Source organism: Eriocheir sinensis, chromosome 39 (assembly GCF_024679095.1).
Source record: "Eriocheir sinensis breed Jianghai 21 chromosome 39, ASM2467909v1, whole genome shotgun sequence".
In the NCBI taxonomy this organism is placed as follows: domain Eukaryota; kingdom Metazoa; phylum Arthropoda; class Malacostraca; order Decapoda; family Varunidae; genus Eriocheir; species Eriocheir sinensis.
The window spans coordinates 8,364,703-8,370,607 of record NC_066547.1 but is presented as its reverse complement, the minus strand read 5'-3'; the positions used below and the strand labels follow the sequence as shown (position 1 = coordinate 8,370,607).

Below are 5,905 nucleotides of genomic sequence, written 5' to 3'. Positions count from 1 at the left end.
ACACACACACACACACACACACAAAGAGTCAGAAGAAGGCGCCAGTCACGTAGAATCTGGGTCAGTCGGATCAAAGGGAAGAAAAAGACTTTGGTATACCTTCACTTCGTCCACAGGTGAGACCAAGAAATAAGTGATGCTGCTCAAAGGACGCTTCCAACCTTGCTACCTCCCTCCTCCTCCTCCTCCTCCTCCTCCTGCTCTTTCTTCTTTCCCTTTCATTCTCCCCTACCTGTTACATGTCTCAGTATCGCTCCCACTCCCTTCCTTCCCTCTCTACCCGCTCCCCTCAGCCGTCCCCCCATCCCCCCCCCCCTCTCTCTCTCTCTCTCTCTCTCTCTCTCTCTCTCTCTCTCATATTTGACTTTGCTTTCGGCCACCTCTTTTGTTTCTTTTTTAGGAGCAGCGAGTAGCGGGCTTTTTTTTATTATTGTTTTCTTTTTTGTGTGTGCCCTTGAGCTGCCTCCTTTTTTGTAAAAAAAAAAAAATGGAGGGAAGTGGATCAAGGGCAGAATATAAATAAGAGGGGAGAGAAGGAGACAAGGAAAGAAGGAAGGAAGGGAGGTAGGAAGGAAAAGATGAAAGAAAGAAGGGAAAGAAATAAGGAAGGAAGGAGAGAAGGAAGGAAGAAGAAAGGAGGGAAGAAAGAAAGGAAGGAATGAAGGACACAAGGAAAAAAATGATTGATGTAAGGAAAAAATAACTAAGAACCCCCTTAAAGAAAATGCTCTTCGCCGATACCAGACACAAAACAACACACAAAAGTCATGAGGTTAAACTCATTCACTATCTCCCGTGTGGTCTAGTGGCTAGGATACGCGGCTCTCACCCGCGAGGCCCGGGTTCGATTCCCGGCACGGGAAGATATTTTTTTTAATTGAGTTTCTTCGTCTGGCCAAAAAAGACTGACAGGAAAGGGTATGTGTGGTACGAAGGATATGTGTGCTAGAATGTCGAGATGTAATGATATATATATAGAAAGAGTGGAAGAAAGAAACCCTCATTCCCCGTCCCTTCCTCCTCTCCCTCTCTCCTTCCCCATTTTTCCTCCTCTCTAATCTTCGTAAAAGCAAAATATTGGAAAGGAAATTTGATTAAGGGGAACCAGTGATGCGCGAGAATGAGGAAAAAGAGAATATAGAATGAGGAAGAGGAGGAGAGACGGATGAATGTATATGACAGGCAATGAGGGAAAGAGAGACGGGAGTAATGGAAGGGGAAGAGAATGAAAAGGAAGAGGAAGAAAGAAGGAAAAAAAAAGAGGATGAGAAGTAAAACGAAGAAAATGTAGGAGGAAGAAAGGAAGGAAGGAAGAAAAGGGGATAAGAAGAAAAACGAAGAAAATGAAGAGGAGGAAGAAAGAAGGAAAGAAGAAAAAGAAAATGAGAATTAAAACAAAGAAAATGTAGAGAAGAAAGAAAAAAGGAAAGAAGAAAAAGAGGACGACAAGTAAAACGAAGAAAATGTAGAGGAGGAAGAAAGAAAGAAAGAGAGGATAAAGAGAAAGAAAAAAACGAAGAGTCCAAACTTGGCATCACAGAATGGGGTCAACATATCCAGACTTCAGGAGATGACGTATATAAGGCAGGTCCCCCATCCGTCATCATCCATACACACCCACCCCTTACATCCATCACCCATACACACTCACCCCTTCACCCTCACCCTATCCCTTCCCCCCTCCCAGCTACGCAACAGTCATCGTCATCCACGTTACCCCCTACCCTTCTTCCCCTTCCCCTTCTTGAGCAAATCTTCAATCATCCTTGTACCCTGCTTCTGTACCTCTCCTTCTCTCCCCTACCTTCTCCCCTCCTCTCCCCTACTATCTGGCACTCCTAGAACAAAGCCCAATGCACTCTTCACCTCCACTTCTCCCCCACCCATCCTCTCCCCAACCTTCGGTCTTCTCACCCATGTCTATTTTCTCCCCTACTCTCCCCAACCTTTTGTCGTCCATTCACCCCAACCTTTACCCCTTCTCTCCCCTCCCCAACCGTCAAACACCTCCTCTCCCCAGCCTCTCCCTTTTCCATTTTCGAACCAACATTTAGTCTCCCCTTCCCCTTCCTCTCCCCTATCTTCAATCACCTCTTCACCCCAGTCTCTCCCCCCATCCCATCCTCTCCTTAACCTTCAGACTCGTCACATCAGCCTCTCTCCCCTCTTATCCTCTCCCCAATCTTCATTCATTCATTCACCCCAACTTTTTCCCGTCCCGTCATACCCTTCCCCTCCTCTCCCCTATCTTCAATCACCTCTTCACCCCAACCCCTCTCCTTAATCTCCAGTCTCGTCGCCTCAGACTCTCTCCTCTCTTATCCTCTCCCCAATCTTCAGTCACTCATTCACCCCAGCTTCTTCCCTTCCCATTCTCGCCCCAACCTTCCTTTCGTCACACCTACACTCACCCCACCTCTTCTAATTTATCCGCCCCACAAAGCACCAATTTTCCGTGCCCTCTATACTCCCCACTCCCCTTCTTTCATCCTCTCCAGTAACGCGTTCAACCCACGTCACGCCCTTCACATGAATCTCCCCTCCCCACACCGCACCCAATCCTACCATCAAATCCACATCCCCACGTCTTCCTCCTATCCTTTTCTTCTCCCTGCCTATCCCTTTACAGTTTCTCTCCTATACATAACACAGACCTGTCTCTTCCCTCCTCTACATCTCCCACTCAGCCCATCTCATTCATTTTTACTCCCCTACTTGCTCTTCTCCCTTCCATACATAACACATGGCTTCTCTTCCTTTCCTCTCTCTCCCCCATCCATACCCCCCATCCCCTACCTCTTACTCCTTTGCTAGTCCTTCTTTCTCCTAACACCTAGGCCTATATACCTCCCATTTATGCAGACAAAATACGTCCATCTCCCCTCCCCCCTTGGTTTCCCTTTCCTAAAATCTACCCTCAGACCTTTTCTTCCTTTCTCTTCGTTAGCAACAGGTTTTTTTTTACCCTACACTTAACCTACACACCGTTTCCTTCACGCCAACAAATAGAAGGAAGAGGAAGGGGAATGGGAAGGGAGGTAATGAAAGTACGAGTCCATCTCCATCTCTCTCTCTCTCTCTCTCTCTCTCTCTCTCTCTCTCTCTCTCTCTCTCTCTCTCAGTTCTCGGGAAATGTCACAGTTTATGTCAACTCTGAGGTGATAGATGCATCGAGGAGTAAGCGCGGAGGAGGAGGAGGAGGAGGAGCAGGAGGAGGAGGAGGAGAAGGAGGAGGAGGAGGAGGAGGAGGAGGAGGGTGACGCAACGGAGACGGCGTAACGGGAAGATGAAAGAGAAACTCCCCTCAACAACGTGGGTACGAGAGAGAGAGAGAGAGAGAGAGAGAATAATTTCACACACACACACACACACACACACACACACGATGTTAATTGATGTTACCGAGTTTAAGGCGAGAAGGAAGATCAAAGAAAAGGTGTGGGAGGAGGAGAGGAAGTGAAGCGAAGAGACGAAGAAAGGGAAGAGGAAGGGAAGAAAGAAGAAAAAGAAGAAAAGGGAGAAAGGGAAGGAAAGAGGAAGGGATGTGAAAAAGAGGAAAAGGGCGGGTAGAAAGGAAAGAGAAAAAGAGGAAAATGGAAAGGTAAAAGAAGGGAGTGAAGGAAGGAGGCAGGAAGGAGGAGGGGAGGGAGGGAGGGAAGGGAAGGGAGGAAGAAGGGGATAAGGAAAGGGTAGAAGGTAACAAATAAGGTAGAGAGGGGGAGGATATGGGCAGGAAGAAAGGTAAGCTGTCACTGAGCCAGAAGGTAGGAAGGAGGAGGAGGAGGAGGAGGAGGAGGTGGTGGCAAGGCACATGGCACTGTAAGAAGTATTTTGGTCAGCTTCTTTTTCCTCCTCCTCCTCCTCCTCCTCCTCCTCCTCCTCCTCCTCCTCTCCAAGCTGACTCCTGCTGAGAAACGTCACCGAAAAAAATAACTAGACAAAGACAGATGAAAAAAGGCGGAGGAGGAGGAAGGGATTCAGTCAAACACAATATCACTTCTTAAAGACTTGAATATTACACACACAAACACACACACACCGCTTCGGTAGCTCAATCGGTTAGAGCGCCGCTCTGCACGGCTTCACGGCCAAACAGGCGGCGGTTCGAGCCCAGCTCAGGCCGAATTCTTTCCGTTGACTAGGAGTGGTTACTGCCCCCCCTTGAGCAAGGGGGATGGGGTGTGTGGTGTGAGGTCCTGGCAGTACCCAGAGATCGAAAATAATGAGCATTTGCTCACCTCGTGAGGGTACCTGCTGGCGAAAGCGAGTTCAACTCGTGATCAGGCCGTGGTGAATTACACACACACACACACACGACCTCTATTCCTCCCTCGTGCGCAAATTTTAGAAGACTCACAGTAGAGGGGGAGGAGGAGGAGGAAAGCAGTAAGTTAGCAGGTGGAGGAAAGATACTTGTGCTTGCGGTGGGTTAGGGAGGGAAATAATGGAGAGAGAGAGAGAGAGAGAGAGAGAGAGAGAGAGAAAATATGCTCGAATAAATTCTTCCTCGCCTCTTACTTCTCTACTATTATTATTATTATTATTATTATTATTATGGCCATCATTATTTCTACTGACTGATTTGCTTCGTTTATTACCACCATTTCAAAAGTCGTTAATGATAATGAGCTGACTTTGTTTACATAACCTTGACACACACACACACACACACACACACACACACACACACGCAGCTGTTGCCAGTCACACGCCCTCAACACTGTATTAAAAGGGACGGATTTTTTGCTTATTGTTGATGGTGCAGAGGTGGCGCCGGTGGTGGTAGAGGTAGTGGTAGAAGTAGTAGTAGTAGTAGTAGTAGTAGTAGTAGTAGTAGTAGTAGTAGTAGTAGTCTATTAGAGTTGCGTTGTGAGCGGTATATTCTCTCATATCCTTTCACAAAGCAATTCATTGGCCCCACCCCGCCAATGACTGTGGCCGACAACCATCTTTATTTAATATTACAAACTTTACTAAACATTTTATTTTTAAGCTAACAGAGTAGTAGTAGAAGAAAGAAGAAGAAGAAGAAGAAGAAGAAGAAGAAGAAAAGAAAAAAAGAAAAAATAAGAAGAAAAAAAAAAGAAGAAAAAGATGTAATATAAAAAAAATAGCCTATTACATTTAACCTGCTGCCGAAGCCCCACCTATTTTTTTCCCGCAGTGAACATAGATTATTATTTTCTTTGGGTTACTGCGGCAAAAGTTCACAATATTTTTCTATGCCTACATCCCTCTTAATTAACCATCATCGACGCAAAAACCACGCCTATGAGAAATACTGATATAACTTACATTTCATAAAACCGTTTTCTTCCTCTATGTAACGCACGAAGAAAAGGTAAAAGAAAAAAATTGCGGCGAGCGGGCTTTTTTTTTTTTTGTACTCTTTTTGTTGCCCTTGAGCCGTATTCTTTGGTATAAAAAAATAAAAAATAAAAATAAAAACACTAATACAATCTTCCAACGCCACGGACTTGGCCACACACTCACCAGGACTAAAAATAAGCAAAATTCGTTCGTAAGTCCCCTCCACGCAAACCCTCACCAAGCCAAACAGAGACTCGCATATGTCGCCATTTACCCACACGCATGACTTATACCCCCCACACCCCCCCACGCCCCCTCAAACGACCCACACACGCACACACGAACCCACGCACACCTTCGTCCTTTACTCGCAAACTCTCTATTCCTTCCTTTCTTTCCTCAAACACAACAGTCCTTTAGCCCAAATAGCTGAGAGGCACGAGTGGTGGTAGTGGTGGTGGTGGTGTGGAGGGGAGTTAGGGGGGTGGGGGTAGGGGGGTTGTGGTCCGCCCCTTCCCCATCAAAACGTGTCCTCGCGTGTTCAACTGCAGGCCACGTGTGCCCGAAATAGCCTGGCCCTTCCCTCCTCGCAGGT

The 5,905-nt window shown here is 46.6% G+C and overlaps 1 non-coding gene across 1 annotated transcript; it reads left to right on the top strand.

Moving 5' to 3' along the window:
• The first annotated feature begins 791 nt into the window (after nt 1–791).
• Nucleotides 792–863, top strand: Trnae-cuc (transfer RNA glutamic acid (anticodon CUC)). Its single transcript has one exon. It is a non-coding gene; the product is annotated as a tRNA-Glu (tRNA).
• Nucleotides 864–5,905: the final 5,042 nt, after the last annotated feature.